Raw genomic sequence first — 22,515 nt, forward strand, 5'->3', positions numbered from 1 at the left:
CCATACAGGTTTCTTAAAGAGATCAAATTTAAACTGCAAGCAAGAAATTTATTATTACGTGAAATGCACAAACATGAGTCTTGTAAATGATAAATACTGAACTATAAAGGTTTATTCTAAATATGGCTATATCAGTAGATTTTGTTTAAACAATGAACAGCTTCAGTTGCTAGAACCAAGGAGGTTCCTTGAAATATTCTGGCAACCAAAAAAGGATAAACTAAGTGAAATGAAAGACCATGATACTGTGATTTCATCTGATTTTTTTTTCAATCCTTGCTTAAGGAAGTAGAACTTATATGGATTTCCCAGACTGCAGAGTCCCAAACCTCCTGAAAGAAAAAACTCCAAAGCTGTAAACTAGGCTTTACCTAAAAATACCTCTTTCTTCTCTATGATTCTGTAATCAAATATCAATATTTATGGAATGTTACAATGTTTAAACAACTGTGGTTTTGCTGAATGAAAACTGACATATGTAACATTAATTTTTTAAAATAAACCATTTGAAAACTATGACTTATTTCTTATGGTTTTATTACTATTCCTTACAAGTACTACAGTAACACATGGCTCACCAGGGAAATGCTGAGCCAGCCTGACAGCTCCTATACAACACACCTTTACATCCATCTGTTTTCAGACAAATAATTATTTTCATTTCTGAATTTTAGAAAATGAATGAAAATGAGTCTGAAAAACAGAAAAGTAGTTTATTCTGTTATATGCAGCTATTACGAGTAGCATCATAACACAGGCTTAGAGGTGTGTCTTTTTCTGAATCCAAGTACTGAGCCTGGGGAAAATATGTCAGGTGCAGCTAAGATGAGTTAAATATTGTTTTAACTCATATACTGAAGGAGGGGAAAATATGACTTAAGTCAAGACTGGCCCTGCTAGGATGTGCTCCTTCATGACACATTTCTGAATCACCTTTTACTGCCTGGATCTGGTTCTGCAAGACCTTGCACACATGAGTGGTCTTGCTAAACATGACAGGACAGCAGGAAGAGTTGGCAGATCTGGAGTCGATATGTGTCACAGATCCCCGGCACTGCAGTGAAACCAGCTGAGTGTCAAGGGACATCAGTAGTTCAGACCTTAAAGCCTTCTTCCAGGTTGCTTTCATAGTGTTTTATGTGTTTTAAACATGTTGCCTTCCTTCCTGTCACCCTCATAAACCATGAATGTTGCTTTCCTCTCTATCTGCTTCTACTTACTTTCTCTATCTCCTTTCTTTCTTTGAGGAAGAAGAAAAAGTTCTTGAGTACAGTCTCTGATGCTATATATACATCAAATAAGGCAGTAGTAAGCAAAAGAAACTGTAGTTTTTGTGTATTTAATTGGCTAAGGCATGCTGGGAAGTCAGGACAACTTGATCTCAAGCCATTTCAGGCACGGCTATAACATAATTGTTTAGCAGTGAATGCTTAGTGAGTGTGTTCACTGTAACACACACCGCCAGGGCTTGTTTAGGGATGGGTAGTAAAGATTAAAGACAGTACCACAGTGTAATTGTTGCAGAACTTTAAGGCTATTATAAATAGAAGTCAATATTGATATCATTTCATACATTATTAACAGGGACAGGGATAGCCCCTACCCAGAATCTGGAACTGTAAGATCAGGGCTCTGTTTCAAGAGTCTCAGTGAAAGGCTCCAAGGAGTATAATATTAAACAAATTGAAAGAAAAAAAAAATCACCAAGAAAGCAGCAGATTCTTTGGGAGACAGGATGAATTCAGAAGACTTGAGTTATACCGGATATAAAATATTGAATTGTTCTCTGATTTTAATGTCAGATTGGTATTTGATTAATCTCATAATAACATCTTAAATTAGAATACACACAGGGAGAAAGCTATTATGTATAATCATACAAGACAACATCTGAGAAGAAGAGATACTTAATTTTCCAAACTGACCAGTATAATGGAATGAGAAAAAATATTTCTGATATGAAATTGGAAATTATTTCTCTTTCATTCTATTTTTTTCATTTTTCAAATGCTTTAGAAGAAGTAGTCGAGCATCATGTTAAGTCCAGTGTTAAGTTTGTTTCTTCTGTATCAATCAGAACATTAGTTTAAAATCTTTCCATTCTCTGTAGGTGATAGTGATTTTGTGGTAGCAACAATGCAAGAAGAAATGAACTTGCTCATTCATATGGCCAGACTATGATTTTTTTCCGATTCTTCATGTCGCAACATCAATGATTTTACACCAATTAGTTGAGAACGTGTCTAACATCCTGTTTACCAGGTCATGTACTGCAACCTGTTGTGCAAGGATCAAGCTTTTAACTAACACCACATTTAAGAGCTGGAAAAAGCAAGTAACATCAAGGAGAGTTTTTGTTTAAACAGTTCTGTAGTTTGAGAATGCACTGTTGCAGTATGAAAAAGCTTTTTCTGCACAGTGTTAACTTTCAGGGAGATTTCACTTTTTTCCCCTCCCCTATATGAAGAGTGGACTTCACCGCTTTTTTTTCACGAACTCAAATGTTTCCAGAGTGGGTTCCTTAATGAAGTCAGTTTGGAGGATATTGACAGAAAAACAAAAGCACAAGTGTAAAAATATTAGAGGCAGAGTGTGAAATCGGTTCAATCCCCTTTGAGAGGCAATTAATGATTAAATTTGTACATTACACAGAACTTTCTTTTGTTACATTTGCTGAGAAGAGTTTCATATTGTGATTTTGTATGGTTACGCATCAACCTAGCATTTGCTCACCCTTCTTTAAAACATGTTTGTAGGCTTTGTAGAAACTAAGTATCTCCTGTTTTCAGGTGAGAGTCATGCCTGGGTGAGTTGTGATTTTTTTTTACCCATTTCCTTGGATATCTTAAAAAATGCTGACATTAATTGCATGATTAAAATAAATCATATATTCCTCACACATTTTTCCTTCATTTTCATAGTCAGCAACCCAAAGGCACTACTTTGTCAGGAAAAAACTAATGGTCTTCACTTACATAAACTAATGTAAAAGTGAAATCTCAGTCATATTAAGTGATTTGTTGTTTTCATATTCAGTCAGTGCTAAAAAAGAAAGGCTGTGAGAAAGTTAAAATTACTATCATGTTTTCACTTCGATTCCACTCCCCAAGACAAGGCTTTAGATCATGCTGTCTTCATTAGAGCTGCTCCTTTGTTGTAGTCTGAACTGGAAACTATAACAGTGAAGTGACTGGAAACAGTGAAGCTAAGTCAGCAGCCCAGGGAAAAAAATGCAACTCAAAAGTTGAAATATATAACTGTATGAATAGTTCGTGTGTTTTTTGTAATCAGAATCTGACTTTTAATAGAGAGGGAGTAGAATAGTAGTGGACTTGGTCCAATTAGTTTAAGGTAGGAGAACTGTAATGCTTTTTCTCACTTCACCGACTTCCATCCGTAATGTGAACATACACTCACCACTATCGCTGTAGGCTGTCACTTTTTATGGAGGACAGAGGAAGTATTTTGTACAGGAGTCAGTTGTTGAAATTCTCCTAGGACTTAACCTTTCTTCACATAATGGCTTAAAACCCTTGTCTTCCAGTGCCCCCCTCCCCCTTATTTTTTTTTTTGGTAGCAATCTCTTTTTGAACATACTTTTTTCTTTCCTGATTGCTGCCGTCATTTCAGTCATTTATTTCCACTCTTTTTCTCTTACAGCTCTCTCCTTGAACAGAAAATTGTACTTTCAAAATTTCTTGTGACTGTGATCCATTGGTATATTTTATACCCCTTTCCATTCCCTTCTCCAGAAAATTATAGCATTCATGTATCCATTCCCTGTGCACCCTAATCTTCACACTAGTTGTGGTGAGAAAAAAAGTTAATAAATAAAACTTACAAGCCAATACGAAAAAAAATCCAAGTATGTTAGCAAAGCATAGTATCCTTTATTTCCTTACAACACTATTCATGAGATTGTAGAATAATTTAAGACCATCACACCAGTGGTAGCTTTGTAAATTTTGTAGTATTTTGCTTTGTTCCCAGTGAATTCTGATGTTACGGAAACTCTTTACTATGCCACTGTGCATGGATGCAGTAAGTGAAGAAGCGAAGTGCTGGGTCATCTTGCTACTGCACGAACTCCCTTTGAACTAATTTGGAGCTTTGCATGAACAAGACGGGAGCAGTGTTCTGAATTGCTTTCATTTTCTTTACCCATTGGCCATAAACTTTAAAACAGCGTATGTATAAATGGAGAAAAAAGATCACTTTGATATGGATATGGTAATCTTTGCTCCATTTATGCATGAACTGAATAAACAGCTTTTAAATATGCTGTTATAATACACAAGAGTCTATTTCTGTCTGTGATATCCCATGAGAATATCACAGATATTCCTGTGAGAGGGAAAGAAGATCGGCTGAAAGGTGCAGCTGAGTGTGAGAAGCAATCTTGCAAATTATGGTAGGTAGTGGGGAGGTGAGAACCACGGTCTTGCTGTTAAGAATAACCTCTAACACATACTCTTCAGCATTTTGGCAGCAGTAGAAGCAGTCGTCCTAGCTTTCCGGAGGTCCGGCAAGGCCATCAGTAGAGTTATGGATGTCTATGCCTACAGTCAGCTCCTCTCACTCTGTTGCCCATTTTGTTATGCATAGGCTAGACCTAAGTCCGTAATTAGCACACTGTATGCCATTACACAGTGTTGGTATCCAAGCTGGACTGGTCTTTCACACCATGTGACCGCTTTTCTGACTGGCAACTTTTGCTGAAATTTGACTTGCATCCCAATTGAAATTAACTTTCAATGTATGGACGACTTGTTGAACTGCTACCCTACTGTGCCTACCTACTGAGGTGAGGCACAGTCCACAACTGTCCATTACACGGCCTATATTTTTAGCATGGAAGACTGATTCTCCAAGCTTAGTTGTTATGACCACAACTCAAAAAGGATATCAGGTGTTTCTCCAAACTCTCACCTTGGGCCATAGTATTTTTATGGAGAGCCATTTAGGCCAGGTTTGTTCATGATACTCTGGGGCAAGGAGGCCATCTAGTAGGAAGTCAATGTCATTTCCCATTTCATCATTCTTTCAACAGTTTCTGGCATAAATCAATAAATAAATACCTAAATAAATAAATAAAGAACCAATCTGTTCTTTATAGCTAGAGTCTATATACCTGTAATAGGCTGAATATCCATTATATTACGTTACTAGAGAATGTTCCATCTGAGAGAACACTGTGTCAGAATTTACTCAGTTTATGAGGGTACAGATTTAAGTTATGGTAACACCAATGCAGACCAGCAGCAAACTTGCATAAGTGCAGGTACTGGTTAACTCTAGAAACATACTAGTTACATACCATTGTTTTGAGATAATTCTAAGAATGGCATTAAAGATACATAATGTAACAGCAGCCATATTGAAATATTGCTCAATTTTTGCTGTTTCTATGTCTGTTCTGACTCATGAACCCATTCCAATACTGCAGTCTTGCCATATTGCATCTTATTATATCATGTGCCAAGAGCAATAACATAAAACCTTTGTTTCTCCTACATGCTCCATTTAATCTCTAAAAGCAGGACTGAGCTCAGTGGAGAGTATATATATACCAGAGTTAGTTACACCAGTCCCATTCTGGAACTGCAACAGCCCTTGCTCATAAATTTCTAGACCACAGCAATGCACAAGTGAGGCATATAGGTGAAAACTATGAGAAGTTTAGTATCTAGTAAATTTAACAGTCACTTTGTGTAGCATTTGCAGTAAAACTCTTCTAGTTGATTATATATTAAAGCTACGTGCTCTAAAGAGATTTAGCCTTGTCTTGGTAACAGCTGAAAGAATAAGATATAAAGCGTGTAGAAGTTTGTATTGCATTTCAGTAAGCTGATTCATTTCTTATTAGTTCTGGGCCAGCGTGTGTGTGGAGGAGGGAAAGGGAAGGATGCACTTAGTTCTAAGAATATAAAATAAAAAAAGTCGAACTATAAACATGGCATTTGAGCATAAATATAGACTGTCATATTTTCAATGACACTCTTAGAGTAATTAGCACATTTTGAAAGTATATAATTTGCCTCCAGAAGGGGAAAATATGGCTTTACTGGAGCTGCATGTAAACAGTCTCAAGTGCAAGTTGATATGATTTTTCCAAATAAAAAATTCTAGAATAGATTGATACCCAACAGTGCTTGACACAGAAAAGCTACTGTTGATGCATACATAATGTGTTTTCTAGAAAACTAAGAAAGCCAATGAATAGTAAGCTAAGATAGGACCTATGTTGCCTAACTTTAGAAAAGTACAGCGTAGTGGGCTAGACTCTCCTAAAATGGTCATTTCAGAGGAGTAGACACTTAGAAGGGGTAATTGATCACTTCCCAATGTACATGCCTACTTTACAGGTAACTCAAGTTCGCTGAAATGCATACCACTCCAAATGACAACCATATTTATTTTCCACCCATTGCTAACATCTTCTGGTAACCCAACTATAATTTTCCCCTTATAGAAATACAGCTTTTTAGCACTTTGTATACCAAACTTATAGAACTAATCTGTTTCAACCATCTTTCCTCCCGTGCCCCAAATACACACTATCATAAGTGGAAGTTTAATATAGTGATCTGAATGTGCTAGCAGGATGGAGCTTGCAAAATGGGATACAGGACATCTGGTACTCCTAAATGAGTAGAACTAAAGGAAATAGTCATGCTTTCATGGTACCTGTGGCTGAATTAACATGTGGCTGTCAGGTAGAAGAATGGAATGTACTTGTTAAATAATTTATTTTTTAATTTTCATAACCCTGAGTCACATACATAGTTTTAAATTATTGTACTTGTTTATTTTCTTTTGTTTTTAAAATAGTAAGCACTAGTTGCCACGGCATATAAAATTCTGCATGATTTTCATTTGTGCTCTCTCAAGCATGGAAGGGTGCTTTCAGTAATGTATGTCTGATAAACTTACTGTTGCTGAATAAAGCAGTAGTCCATCTTCAGTGGGCACTTGCATGTTGTTCAGTTTTCTTGTGAACGAGCTCAGTAAGTCATCTAACAACTCTGCTTGACAAAGAAAAAACACTTTTAGGTTCCACCATCTTTAGTTTTACCCATTGTTGGTTGGCATTGTAGATTTGAGGAGGGCTGGAAGAATCGGAAACAGAAGAAATAAAAATACCAGAATAGAAAGGAAATGCTTCAGTTTTTCAAATATCATCAGGGTTGAGATAAGAATTAAAAACAGGCACAGCCTAATTGGTGCCTGTCATTTAGGTTTTTCAGCCTTATGGAGACAGTTGCTAATTTCCTAACTGCATATGCTCACTATAATTCAAGCATTACTCAGTGTTTACATCCAGTAATAAAATGTGATCCTAGCAACCTCATAAAGAAAACTCCCTGCCCTTTCCTAAATCCTGTATTATAGGAGTTCATCAGGAAGCTATAAAGGAGAGAAGCTGCATGAGTTTCCTTTCTAGAAAAAAAAAAACCAAACCCTTAGAGATTCCCATAATTTTGCCTCCTAAGATAAACTTCCAGGGTGGGTTTTCTGTGAGCCCATTGATCTTACCAGTTAAAACCATGAGTTGACATTGATGAAGACATTGCAAAGAATAAAACGATTGAGGCCCAAAATCATAAAATAATTAAGCTCTGTGCTGGGTTACAATAAACCACTAAAACTATACAAGAAACAAAGATGAGGGGAGGGAAAAATGTACTCAATAATTCAATTAAAATGAAAGTGTAAGGGAAAGAGATAAAGATTCCTCAAAGGAAGAAGAGAACGATTTCTCCAAGAAAGCAGGCCATGTTGGAAGCCCCCTTCCCTCAAAAGCTTTCACATATAATCTTCTAAGGTATGAAAGTTTTTTCCACTTGAGGACTATGTATATTTATCAATGTTTCTCAAAAGGCAGGGCAGTATATATATATTTATTTCCATTTACTCAATATTCAGTCAATTTTTTATAAATGTAGAAGTGTGGCATTATCAAGACAGCTAAAAAGAATAAAACTTCAGCATGTCATTTGCTGAAAAATAAAATATGTAAACTTAAAGTAACTTCAGTATTTTACATATTACAACCTATGTGACAGGCTACGTATTTTTTTAAATCTTTAACAAATGTAAAAAAACCCCTACTTATCCACACTCAATAATTCATTGCCTCAATTTATCTTGACCGCATGGGTCAAGCATTTCAGTGTTTGACCACATGGGTTCAGCAATTCAGTGTTTATTGTCAAACCAAGCACTGCAGATTGTGAGAAAGACAAGAGGGGAGTTGCAGAAAAGAAGTTAGAAAGAGAGTGCAAACAGAAATATGTTAAAAATAGTAGAGATGAAGCCTTCCTGTTCTCGAAGATGATGTACTGTACTTTCTGTTATATAATACAAAGGAAAGTGATTATAGCAAATTGTCTGTAAAAAACAGACCAGTAATATTTTGTTCTTGTTTTGTTGTAGGATAAAGTGTATTGTGGGCACCAGGGAGCTGAAAAGAAGTACATTGGGGGAGATCTGCAGGAAGGGGTAGTTGAGAGATGAGTTCCTGACCTGCTAAAGAAAATAAAAAATGAGCAAACCTAAAAAAAGAAATGTGAAGAAAAGAACAAGATGAACAACAGGAGAACCAAATACGATGCAAAACCAGTTAAGCTTCTTTCAGAAGAAAAGAATAAGAAACAGTGACAGATTGGGATGACTATTCAAATCCACCTCTTTTCCCACATTTTGATTCTTCACATTACTAAGGGTGTTTCTTCTTCTTCTCTTTTTGTAGAAATTGTAGGAAGTAAAGTGTGTGCTCCATTTTAGAGTGCCTATGTTTGGCACCATACAGGAAATATGAAGTGTCAATAGACTCCTTTGTTATACCAAAGTTGCTGAAGAAAGGGATTTTGAAAGCAACTGATGAGACAGAAAATTTAACTGATAGGAAAAAATGAGATTCATGTTGGCTCTCATTTTATGGGAGACAGCAACCTTAACTGAAAAATTATGTTAAAGCTTTAAAGAATAATAATCCTGTAAAAGCTGCCAAGTGCACAGCCTCACATAGTGGCACACATCATCCCCTAAAATCCTGGCCTATCTACATGAAGAGACATGACAAGCTGGGTAACATTACTGTGCATCATAACTGTAAAATTAAGCGAAAAGATTCAGGAATTCCTGATTTTAGGTTCTCTGGTCAAGTCATTCACAATCTGCTGAAAAAATGACTGTGAAACAGTAACTGAGGTTTTTATTGTCCTTTACCTTAAAGTATTCAGTTTTGTGGAAAAGGACCTGGGTGTCCTGGTGGACACCGAGTTGAACATGAGCCAGCAAAGTATCTTTGCTGCAAAGAAGGCTAATGATATCCTGGGCTTCATTAGACATAGTATTGCCAGCAGGTCGAGGGAGGTGATCTTCCCCTCTTTTGTCAGCACTGGTGAGGCCACACCTGCAGTATTGTGTCCAGTTCTGGGCTCCTTAGAACAGGAGAGATGTGGACATACTGGAGAGAGTCCAGAGAAGGACCACAAAGATGATGAAGGGACTGAATCATCTCTCTTATGAGGAAAGGCTGAGAGAACTGGGACTGTTCAGCCTGGAGAGGAGAAGGGTCTGGGGAGTCTGATTAGTGTGTATAAATACCTGAAGGGAGGGTGCAAAGAAGATGTAAACAGGCTCTTTTCAGCAGTGCCCAGTAACAGGACCAGGAGCAATGGGCACAAACTGAAAAATACAGGAGGTTACGTTTGAACATCAGGAAACACTTTTTCACTGTGGGGGTGACCAAGCACTGGCACAGGTTGCCCAGGGAGGTTGTGGAGTCTCCATCCTTGGAGATATTCAAAAGCTGCCTAGACAAAGTCCTGGACAACTGTCTCCAGGTGGCCCTGTTGAACAGGGGAGGTTGGACCAGATGACCTCCAGAGGTCCCTTCCAACCTCAACCGTTTTGTGATTCTGGGATTCTTCAGTTGGTTGGTAAGATATGGCTGTCTTTAATGTTTTGGTTCAGCAGCAAGTTTCTTTTCAAGATGCTTGCTAAAGTAAGTGTTTTTCCTCATCTTTTTCAAGGAACTCTTTCCTTCTTTCCTTGAATCTCAGAATAATACTTTCTTCCTTTTAATTGTCATAACTCCATTTGTATTCTCCCTGGTACTCATTATATTGCACTGAGAGGATTACAACAACAAACTGCTATGCTCAAAATCAATTTATAAGTTTAAAAAAGTGTTTAATTGCTACAATAGGCACAATTACAAAATTTCTTGGTTAATAGAGAAGACAAAATGTTTCATATTCATTAACATGTTTGAAATCAATAATTTGTAGCTCAAATTAAGTTTATGCCCCGTGGCAGAACGGATCAATGGTAAGTTACCTCCCTCATAGCCCTTTAACTGAAAAATGAATGCAGTGAAATATTACAGAAATTCAATGCAACAGAAACACATATAGATTAAATATACTTGACCAAAATAGTATGCATATTGTGCCAAAATTACAGGAACATTTTTCCTTAATTAATTTTTTCCTGCAAGTTTTGCAGGAATACAGAATTTACCTTTTCATCTGCTGAAAAATTCAAGCTGAAGTCCCTGGTTTTCCTCTTGAAAAGCAAAAGACAGGCTTTTCAGACTATGAAATTAGTCAGTTTATCATTGAAAGAAAAAGATACTTAATCAAGTTAATAATTCATAACATATAGCTAAGGCCCTGTTTGAGGAGATAAAGAGGGAACAGAAGCAAAATTGTTGCAATTTGGAAACAAAGCGAAGATATGTATTATAGGAATAACTTCTTCAAACAACTGTGTATCTTAAGAGGAAGTTTAGCCAGCAGGGGACACAGGTTTCTTGTCTTAATGGTTCAGTTATTTAACCATATACAAGGAATAAACCATTTAATAATGTCAATAATAAGATTAACTTCTTAAGAAATAGATAACAAAAACTCTCTAAAGCTTGATGGAATTATATTTATCATAAGGAAATCAGAATATTTATATCAATTTATTCTTCAAATAAACAGGACTCTTTTTTCCTTTGAATGCAGTCTGCCATCAACCCTCTACAGTAAGCATGTGCAGTTTCCTTGGCTGACTAGTATAAAAAGAATAGTTAATACAGATTTTAAGGGTCAACACTTTATATATAATATATAATAATGTATATATTATATATAGGCACCGCGGGCGATTTAAGCGATTTAAACGCTCCACCCCCTGTTATCGGGTGATAAAGAGCCTCCTGGAGGGCAGGGACTAGTCCCTGGCCAGAAGGGAGTGGGAGACTCAGCAGTGCCTGTGTGAATCAGCAGTGACTGAGTGTGTCCCAGGGCAGGAGAGGCTGCAGTTGTTTGCAGCTCGTTGGGGAGGGCACTGACTGCCTCCCAGTGCACAAGGCGAGGAAGGTGCCAAGGAGCTGTGAACCAGGGGTGGCACCAACAGGTATTTCCCAGTTCAGTGAAAGAACAATGGTATCTACCCGGTGGAAGAAGACCAAAATGGATGTGGGAACCCAGACAGAGCTCCCACGGAAGGAGGCGATGGTGCAGGTCGCAGGCTGCAGGGAATGCTACAGCGTCTGTGTGGTGTCAGGGGGCTGTGTGCGCTGTGAGCAAGTAGATGATCCGCTTGGCCGAGTGGCACAGCTGCAAAGCCAGGTTGAAAGGCTTCAAGCCGAAGTAGAAAGGCTTAGGAGCATTCGGGAGGCTGAAATGGAGATAGACTGGTGGAGCCAGGCTCTGCCCTCCCTGCAACAAAAATGGGAGCACCTGCTGGAGAGCTCCCAGGATCGAGGGACCCCTGTACTCTGCCCCTCTCAGGTGGAAAACAATAACTTAGAGGAGAGGAGTGAGTGGAGGCAAGTCTATGGCCGTGGCAAAAGGCGAGTGCCCTCCTTGCCTGCACAGGTGCCTCTGAGTAATAGATATGAAGCCCTAATGGAATACAGCCGGTCCAATGGGGATGTGGTGGAGAGGCAACCTATATCAGAGGTCCCACCACAGTCAGAAAAACCTGACAGGCGTATAGCTACCTCCTCCACAAGGAAGAAGAGAAGAGTTTTAGTGGTTGGAGACTCCTTCCTAAAGGGATCTGAGGGCCCAATATGCAGAGCTGACCCCCATCACAGGGAGGTCTGGAGCCTGAATCAGGGATATCACCAGGAAACTCCCCAACCTGGTGAAGGCCACAGACTACTACCCCCTGCTGATCTTCCAGACAGGTGGGGAAGAAGCTGCATCCCGTAGTCTGAGGGGGATGAAGAAAGACTACAAGGCCCTAGGGCGGTTGGTGAAAGAGTCTGGGGCACAAGTTGTTTTCTCCTCCCTCCTTCCATTTTCAGGTGATGACGTGGGATGGAACAGTAGGATTCTCTCTATTAACGCCTGGCTACGAGACTGGTGCTACAGGCAGGGCTTTGGGTTCTTTGATAATGGCTGGTTTTATAAGACAACAGGCGTGACTGTAACACATGGGAAAGGTTTATGTCGTAGGGGCAAAAGGGTTCTGGGACAGGAATTAGCAGGGCTCATTCAGAGAGCTTTAAACTAGATTTGAAGGGGGATGGGGTGGTAGCTGGGCTTGCACCACTGGGGCAACGCTCTAGTGTTGAGGTAGACCAGGAGGCCTCCCATCCCCCTGGGGTGAAATCAGGGGTTGAATCTGGGATGAAATCAGTGTGCCCAGCTCGTTCCCTGAAATGCCTGTACACCAATGCACGCAGCATGGGGAATAAGCAGGAGGAGTTAGAAATCTGTGTTCGGTCGGGGGGCTATGATCTAGTGGCAATTACAGAGACTTGGTGGGACGCCTCGCATGACTGGAATGTGGTCATGGATGGCTATGTCCTGTTCAGGAAAGACAGGCCACTAAGGAGAGGTGGTGGAGTTGCTCTTTATGTGAGTGAGCAGCTAGAATGTATTGAGTTCTATCCAGAGGCGGATCAGGAGCGAGTTGAGAGTTTGTGAGTGCGAATCAAGGGGCAGGCTGGCAGGGGTGATACTGTTGTGGGTTGTCTATTACAGGCCACTGGATCAGGATGAGGAGGGTGATGAGGCCTTCTACAGGCAGCTGAGAGCAGTCTCGCAATTACAGGGCCTGGTTGTTGTGGGGGGGACCCCTCTGGCCCCAGAAGAAGTCAGGATAGAGGAGGAATCTGTCTTGGTTGATGAGGGCTGGGTCAGGGACCAATTAAGCAACCTGGACGTCCATAAATCCATGGGCCCTGAGGGGATGCACCCGCGGGTGCTGAGGGAGCTGGCGGAAGTCATTGCTGGGCCACTCTCCATCATCTTTGCTAAGTCGTGGGCAACGGGAGAGGTGCCTGAGGACTGGAGGAAAGCGAATGTCACTCCAGTCTTCAAAAAGGGCAAGAAGGAGGACCCGGGTAACTATAGACCGGTCAGCCTCACCTCCATCCCCGGAAAGGTGATGGAGCAACTTGTTCTTGGTGCTGTCTCTAGGCACATCAAGGATAGGGGGATCATTAGGGGCACTCAGCATGGCTTCACCAACGGGAAGTCATGCTCAACCAACTTGATAGCCTTTTATGAGGATGTAACCCGGTGGATAGATGATGGTAAAGCTGTGGATGTGGTCTATCTCGACTTCAGTAAAGCGTTTGACACGGTCTCCCACAGCATCCTCGCAGCTAAACTGGGGAAGTGTTGCCTGGATGATCGGGTAGTGAGGTGGATTGTGAACTGGCTGAAAGAAAGAAGCCAGAGAGTGGTGGTCAATGGGACAGAGTCCAGTTGGAGGTCTGTGTCTAGTGGAGTCCCGCAAGGGTCGGTTCTGGGACCAGTTCTATTCAATATATTCGTTAATGACTTGGATGAGGGAATAGAGTGCACTGTCAGCAAGTTCGCTGATGACACAATACTGGGAGGAGTGGCTGACACAACGGAAGGCTGCGCAGCCATTCAGAGGGACCTGGACAGGCTGGAGAGTTGGGCAGGGAGAAATTTAATGAAATATAACAAGGGCAAGTGTAGAGTCCTGCATCTGGGCAAGAACAACCCCATGTACCAGTACAAATTGGGGGCAGAGCTGTTGGAGAGCAGCGTAGGGGAAAGGGACCTGGGGGTCCTAGTGGACAACAGGATGACCATGAGCCAGCAGTGTGCCCTTGTGGCCAAGAAGGCCAATGGCATCCTGGGGTGTATTAGAAGGGGTGTGGTTAGCAGGTCAAGAGAGGTTCTCCTCCCCCTCTACTCTGCCCTGGTGAGGCCGCATCTGGAGTATTGTGTCCAGTTCTGGGCCCCTCAGTTCAAGAAGGACAGGGAACTGCTAGAGAGAGTCCAGCGCAGAGCCACGAAGATGATTAAGGGAGTGGAACATCTCCCTTATGAGGAGAGGCTGAGGGAGCTGGGTCTCTTTTGCTTGGAGAAGAGGAGACTGAGGGGTGACCTCATTAATGTTTATAAATATGTAAAGGGCAAGTGTCAAGAGGATGGAGCCAGGCTCTTCTCAGTGACATCCCTTGACAGGACAAGGGGCAATGAGTGCAAGCTGGAGCACAGGAGGTTCCACTTAAATTTGAGGAAAAACTTCTTTACGGTGAGGGTGACTGAACACTGGAACAGGCTGCCCAGAGAGGTTGTGGAGTCTCCTTCTCTGGAGACATTCAAAACCCGCTTGGACGCGTTCCTGTGTGATATGGTCTAGGCAATCCTGCTCCGGCAGGGGGATTGGACTAGATGATCTTTCGAGGTCCCTTCCAATCCCTAACATTCTGTGATTCTGTGATTCTGTAATATAACAATATATAGCATTATATAAAAATAAGAATAAATAATATGAGGTTAGGAAGACAGGTCCATGTTCCTACTGTCTCAAGCTCGTGGATTTGTAAGGGTTTTCATGTCTTTCCCAGGCCTATATAGTTTTTGCTGCTGTCTGAGATTGAATATTAAAAAAAAAAAGACATTTCTTTCCTGCTTTTATTCCTTTAGGCATATGCAATGGAGCTCTACTAATAAAAAAATTGAATGAGCTTACCTCACATAACCATACAAATGCTGGTTGGGGGAGACCTCTAGGAGTCCTCTAGTTTCTCTGCCCTGTCATAGCAGCACTTTCAAACACTACATCAGCTCCCTGTGGTTTTCTCCGTTTGAGTTTTGGAAAGATGGAGATTTCACAACACCTTTTGCCGGCTTTTTCCGGTCATACACTACCCTCATAGTGAAAAAGTTCTTCCTAAACTGTGGTTTGAAAGTGCAGGTGACTGTTGTGTTTCCCTATACCACTTGCTATATTACTTGGGACGAGTCTTCCACTTATGTAACTGTTGTAGGAGTAGGCTGCTAGGAGTGACTATCTCCTGAGTTCTTTGTCAGAATAAATGAGCTCTCAGTTTCTCTTCTTAGGTCCTCTTACTTTCTTGCTAACCCTTCCCTGATCTCTGGTTTCTGGACAGCCGCCTTGACCTTGGATGGCCCAGAACTCAATATAGTATGAGCTGCTTAACTGAGCTGTAATCTTAACATTTAAGTTGACCTGCAGGATAATATTTTATTTATAGACATGTAACACAGTTTTAACAAAGTATATAATGGATGAAAAAGTCCTTGGTGAAATGAACATGTTACAATTGCTTTGAACAGTAATATTTAAAAGAAGCCAGATAGATAGATTTCATGTGAATGATTCAGGTAGACAAATTCAAAAATGACAGAGCCTGTGATGTGTTGTCCCTAAGTACTGATAAGTGACTCAATTTAGAAATGCGTTTTCATACACATTTTAGCTAAAATATATTTGAATTTTCATACAGGATAATTAAACATTTTATGTCAGAATCTTAAAAGTAAGTTTTTATTTTTAGTCTTTTTAGAACTATTTCACAGTGTACCTCATCTTGACCACCTACTTTTATATTCTAGATAAACATTAGCCTTCTTTTTATACTTATTTTTAGCTAGTGTATTGCTTGTGTGATCATGAGAAAGAGTGTTTGCTTTGATTTCTCATGAGAATGATTTCAAGCCATGTTGCTAGAATCCATTGCTCTGTTTCTGGGTTCGTTCATAGACTGCTGAGGTAATATTGCCTTATCATGAATGTATGCCACCAAAATTATTTTTAAAAGTGAGATGGAGAGAGAAAGAGACCAGAACACAGTTGTGATTTTTTTTCCAAGATCCATGCATGAAATCCCTGCTGCTTTAGCAGTGTTCTTACTTCGACGTTTCTCTACTGAGTAGAAAGAAAGAATCCAACACATGTTACAGAGGGTCAAAGAGTGGTGTTTTCAGTGAACTGAAGCAGTTTTAACTCAGAATGTGAAGCAGTGATGTAAGGAGTTTGCACAAGAGAATATGTTCACATTCCTATTAGCCCCAGCTACATTTTACTGATCTGAGAGATACCATACATTGGTGATATGGTTGTATATTAGGCATCACGCCCACTTTTATCCATGTTACCAAATTAGAATCTGTGTGCTGAGTGTTAAGCAATGAGTCATTGCTGCCTCGAACTTAACTGCTCTTGTAAGTCCTGAGTTTGCTTTAATGGCTACAATAGGCAGTCTGAATTTGGTCCAGCTGCCTCTGTTGATTTGAAGCACTTCAGTGGAGGCCTTCAGTGATAGTAATTCTGATTGGCATCAACTAACTTGACTACTACAAGAGGACTTGGGGAATGTAAACGTGTTTAGGAAACTTTGATGTCAAAGAAATATTGAGGAGAACTTGTAATAGATGGTTTCATTGAAACAATTAGTATATGAATTTTTCCTTAGAAGACCTGAGGGCCTTTTGAACAAGAAAATAATTGTTATCTCTTGAAAACTGAGCAAGGAAGCAAGTACTGGTTTTTGTGACAATCCATTCAGCGGTATGATTTTGCTGTTGGTAGTGGTGGTATCACTTATTTTTAATGAGTGATGTTACCTTGCAGGAATGCTATCTTAAAAATACTACTGGAATTATTCAGGTGTTAGGCCAAAGCCTCTTGTTCTCTCTCCCTACAAGACACAGAGGGAGAGAAGAACATTGTATTATATGCAAGAAATCATCAAGAAGAAATAGTTTCAGTGACCATCTTCTAAATGCATTATAAATGGTAAATATTAATAAAAATATATAAATTCAGAGTATATAATAAAAGCCTATCCCAAGTGGTAGGCTGTAAGTCGATCTAATTTGTTTTTCTGTCTTCTGGAAGAAGAGAGTATTGTTAGCAAACACACAATGAACATTTACCACAAATCTCTGGTGCTCTTTGAATGTTGTTAAAAGGGTAGTTATTAGTCATCAGCTTTATCTCTAAAGCCATCTTCAGCATCTACCTTGGAGATGCTCTTTTCCCTTCCGTGTTCTTGAAGTAGCCAGGCAGAGCGCATGATCCTGCTCCTTACTGGTGAAGACTTCTCCTGGCTTCAGAAGTAAGTTCAGTCTGTATCCAGCAAGTGGCATCTTTTATATAACTTTGCAAATACTAAATAAATAAAATAAAAAGTGAAGATATTGGATTTTATTGTCTAAAAAGTTTGTTATTTGTTTTAATTTACAGGACTCTTCATCTGCCGATTCTGTATCTGTCAGCAGACATTCTCCTGTAAGCCACAGTCGCATGCTGTCACTAGAGAGTCGCTGGACACTAAGGCTCCTTGAGCAATTTGAAAGAAAAAGCATGAGGCGACAGCTGTTCTCTGTAAAGTTCAGTAAAGCAGAGACAGCCTTGAAGCAGAAACTTCTGTTTGATCTCAAGTTATTTTCCCTCTTCAGCATCCACCCAGTTTATCTCAAGCAGAGGTGTATGTTACTTCCAATTGTTTGAGACAAGCAGGTATTATACATAGATGCTTAGAGGATGTACACAAAGGAGAACATGCCCTGTCTACCATAATGGACTTCAACTGATGAGAAAAGGACATAAAAGTTCAACTTGCAGAGCAGAAGAAAAGACAGTTCTGGACCCTGGAGCAAGTATGTGACTTTCGTCCATGTTATACTCACATCTTCTTAGCAAAATTTATCTCTGCAAGGAAATGCTGAAAGAGTATCGGTGAGAATGGCACAAGATGAAGCACTCAGATGAAAATCTCAGGTCAGTGAAGAAACAGTCAAACCCAATGAATTATCTTTCAAGTTAACTTCATGTTTTTACCTGTGAGTTTTGGGGGATCAATGGTTTTAGCTAGTTTGGAAAAAGTTGAAAACAAAGGCAATTTTTATATCAGACCATCTTGCATGTTCCAAGGGGAGTGATCTTCTCTGTTGGCCAATCCTACAAGGACTGCTGCAAATATGGTTCATAGCTGACTCCTTTAAAAAAAAGGAAGTAGCAAGGAACTCATTATCATGATCCATGTAATTTTTCACATTTTATTCTGATACTCCTTTTGTAATGTTATTTCAAAAAGCAAAATAAAAGTTTTCTTTTAATTATGACTTCTATGAGTTTTTTTTTTCTATTGCAATACCCATAATTAGATAAAGTATCATTTGACATTCTTTCAGTAACTCAAAGTTTTCACTTAGTTGCTCTTTTTTCATGTTCCTCTTTCCACCTCTCCTAAGCTATCCTGACAGGAAAACATCTGTGTTTAAACAACAATGAATACCAAATAGTACATAAAAATTAACAATCACAGACTAAACCATAATTAATCCGTTGGGAAGACATATATATCGTGGAGGTAATTAAATGTATAGGCAATATGTGTGTAGAAAGAGGAGCGGGGGAAGAGAGAGAAATTTTGCATGTTGACCTGTTGGAAGGAAGAGGTAAGCAGGAAGGAAGATTCAGGAGGATCTTTCAGTATCGTAGATAAACTTTTATGTTCAAACCGCTAGCCTAATGATAAGGCCTCGTATACAAAAATGTTACATGGCAGAAACTTCCAAGCTGCTTGCTAGAATCTGAACAACCATAATTGTGCTATTTGATTTAGTCAATCTCATTTGCTTTGTATGACAGGATGGTTACATAGTGAAAACAGATAACATTTTTGTGCACTGAGGTGGGATTTTCATTTTTGGTTCTTCTGTTCGTACTAGTGTTAGAGAACCTAGGAAATCTACTTTTCATGACAATAAAAAGAAAAGGTAAACAACATAGCGTTAGCTCTTTTAAAAGTAACAAATACCCCTATTTTGTAGTTCATCTCATGTTAATGTAAAACACCAGTGATGAGAAAAACCTCATACATTGGCAATGTCATTTACACTAGTATTCATAAAATTCAAGATGCTTAATGGAATAGTGTCCTAATAAAAAAATTTGCTGTGAACTTCTGCTTTTTCTACAAAACCCCTTCGTCATCTCTTGGTTTTGACTGAGCTTTCTGAAAGTTGTCAGTTATTCTGAGGGAATATAAATCTGGGGAAATATTGCCTTTGCACACAAACCTTTATGCTAACAAAAAAGAAAAAAAAAAAAAAAGAAATAAAAAAAGATGTAAAACCTCATGGTTTAAAGTTTATTATTTTATTTGGGGAGGAGAAAGCACTTTATGTTGAAAGTTTGAAACAAAAAAATAAACTAATCTTTTAGGTGAAAAATTTCCAGGAGAATATTTAAAGGGATTTGAAGGGGAGGAATGTCCTCTTAATGGAGCTTACTTATTTACTTATTTAATACTTATTTACCTAGAGTCACACTTACAGTTATTGTAACTGGGAAGATAGCAACTGTACTTCAAAATTCATGAATTCATAAAGGGATTCCCTGACAGGTTGCTCCTAGAAGGATGCAGTTCTGCAAGGAGGCAGAGCATCACTTCTGTGCTGCTAAGGCTCCAAGCATGAAGGAGACAGCAGTGTACAACAGTAGTTTATTTTTCCACTGAGGAGAAATGCAAAAAGGCAATAGACAGTATAGCAAAATATATCACACTGGTACTGTGGAAGAAATAAAGCTGAGATTAAAAAAGGAGAGGAATGTGTAACAAAACAACCAGAGCAAAGATGTGAGCTTTTGAAAGACTTGACTTAGAGAAAAAATAATCAATAGCAACAGATGGTCTCAGATGTGTCAGGAAAATGAAATATCAGAAAAGCCCAGGGTCAATGTTATTTCATATCTGTTGCTAAACCATTAAATTGTATCTGTATTTAATCAAACAATATTTAGAATTAAAGAAGAAAAACACCAAAATTTTGGATTGAGCTTATATTTGATGATAGCTAAAAGATTGGGTAAAAATTTTAACCTACCTGCTTTTTTTCTGTCCCTCCCACATGTAGGATCTGATTGAAGTCTCCAAAGAAAATTCGATGTGAATTAATTTTAAAGGTGACTAAGCTAGCTGCAGTGTCCTAGAAAAGTGTCTCCACATTTCTTTATAGGGGTCTTGTCAGCCTGACTTAGAGCCAGGACTTCCTTTACTTCAACTATGTGGTCTAGTAAATGTGCTTTGTCTGTTCCTAGTGCATTTGGGAATTAAAACTGACTGAGCCTAAAGGCCTTCATTCAGAATAAACGTTTGCTTCATGTTTTATTTGTGATCCATAACTTACTACTGCATTATTTAATGCAATGAAATCATTGACATACCATATGTGGAAAGAGATCTTGTTTCCTGAGTTTTGAGGAAAGAGTTGATTCTTTATTTTAGAGGCGGTAAACTTATTCTTAACTGCAAGTTCAAGTCAAGTATACCTTGACTTGTGTAAGGTCTTTGACACGGTCCCACACAACATCCTTGTCACTAAATTTGAGAGATATGGGTTTAATGTATGGGCTATTTGATGGATAAGGTATTGTCTGGATGGCTTTATCCAACAAATTGCAGTCAATGGCTCAATGTCCAAATGGAGATCAGTAACAAGCAGTGTCCCTCGGGGCCAATATTGGGACCAAAACTGTTCAGTATCTTATTAATGACATAGCAGTAGGATTGAATGCACCTTCAGCAAATTTGGCGGATGACACCAAGCTGAGTGGTGCAGCTGATATGCTTGAGGGAAGGGATGCAACCAGAGGGACCTTGACAGGCTTGAGGTGTGGGCCCATGTGAACTGCATGAAGTTCAACAAGGCCAAGTGCAAGGTCCTGTACCTGGGTTGGGCAATCCCCAAGATCAATACAGACTGGGGAATAAAAGGATTGAGAGCAGCCCTGCAGAGGAGGACTTGGGGATATTGGTGGATGAAAAACTGTGTATAAGCCAGCAACGTGTGCTTGCAGCCCAGAAAGCCAGTTGTATCCTGGGCTGCATCAAAAGAAGCATGGCCAGCAGGTCGAGGGAGGTGATTCTGCCCCTCTACTCCGCTCTCATGAGACCCCACCTGGGGTACTGTGTCCAGCTCTGGGGTCCGCAGTACAAGATAAACATGGACCCGATAGAGCGGATCCAGAGGAGGGACACAAAGATGATCAGAGGGCTGCAACATCTGTGCTACGAAGAAATGTTGAAAGAGTTGGGGTTGTTCAGCCTGGAGAAGAGAAGGCTCTGCGGAGACCTTATTGCAGCTGTTCAATATATAAAGGGACTTATAAACAATATGCAGAGAGGCTATTTACCAAGGCCTGTAGTGATACGACAAGAAGTAACTGTTTTAAACTGAAAGAGGGTAGATTCAGACTAGATGTAAGGAGGGCATTTGTTGCAATGAGGGTGGTGAGACACTGGAACAAGTTGCCTAGAGAAGTTGTGGATGTTACACCCCTGGAAGCATTCAAGGTCAGGTTGGATGGGACATTGAGTAACCTGGTCTAGTGGAAGGTGTTCATGTCCAGAGCAGGAAGGTTGGACTAGATGATCTTTAAAGGTCCCTTCCAACCCAAACCATTCTATGATTCTATAATTCTATATATTTTAACAATGACCACCATATACACACTCTGTACAGCCAGGTTTTAATGCAGGTTATTTTTTTCTAGATTTGCCTTTCTTCACCTAGCAAAATGTGTAGGATTCAGTCCTCAGTTTCTACTTCCACATTTTGCTTCTTTTTTTTTTTTTTTTAGACTATTGTGCTTGTGAGTCTTAAGACATCTGGAAAGACTTCACATTTCAGTTATCAGTAAATTTAGTCATATGTCCTGTTGGCGAAGGCTAAGGGCTTCCTATTACCTTTTGTAAATTAACTGCGTTCTGTAGGCAAGGAGTCATTCACAACCCATATCAGAAATTTGTCTTGAATGGAAAGGAAGACAGATATTTGGTGTACCTGGGATCTGATTAAAACCAGCTAGTTTAGGAAACACAAGAAAAGCCCTATTATCCTCCTGTGGACAATGCCTGCTTGCAAAAAGTTGCCAGAAAATATCTGATAAACAAATTTGTTGCTCTATCTCTTAGCCAAAACAACAACAAAAAGAACAAGAAAAATGTTTATACTTATGTGTACATTGCCTTGTTATTTTTCTATGGACTCTTACCACCTACAACATTTATTTACCTTGGTATGCAGAAATTGATAAAAATGATATTGCTCATACACTAAGACCCCAAGTATGAGAACAATCTCCTAGATGCCTAAAAATTCTTGCAGCATTTTCATAAACAGTGACACTGAATTACTTTGAAGTCATTGGATCCACAGAAAAGCTGGGAGTTGGTGCTGCAGATCTGCTTCATGTATTCCG

The 22,515-nt window shown here is 39.5% G+C and overlaps 1 protein-coding gene across 1 annotated transcript in view; it reads left to right on the plus strand.

The window, feature by feature from the left end:
* Nucleotides 1-22,515, plus strand: part of NALF1 (NALCN channel auxiliary factor 1) — a 538,776-nt gene that overhangs the window by 168,111 nt on the left and 348,150 nt on the right. The window lies entirely within an intron of this gene.

This window comes from Nyctibius grandis, chromosome 2, assembly GCF_013368605.1.
Source record: "Nyctibius grandis isolate bNycGra1 chromosome 2, bNycGra1.pri, whole genome shotgun sequence".
NCBI classification, from domain to species: Eukaryota; Metazoa; Chordata; class Aves; order Nyctibiiformes; family Nyctibiidae; genus Nyctibius; species Nyctibius grandis.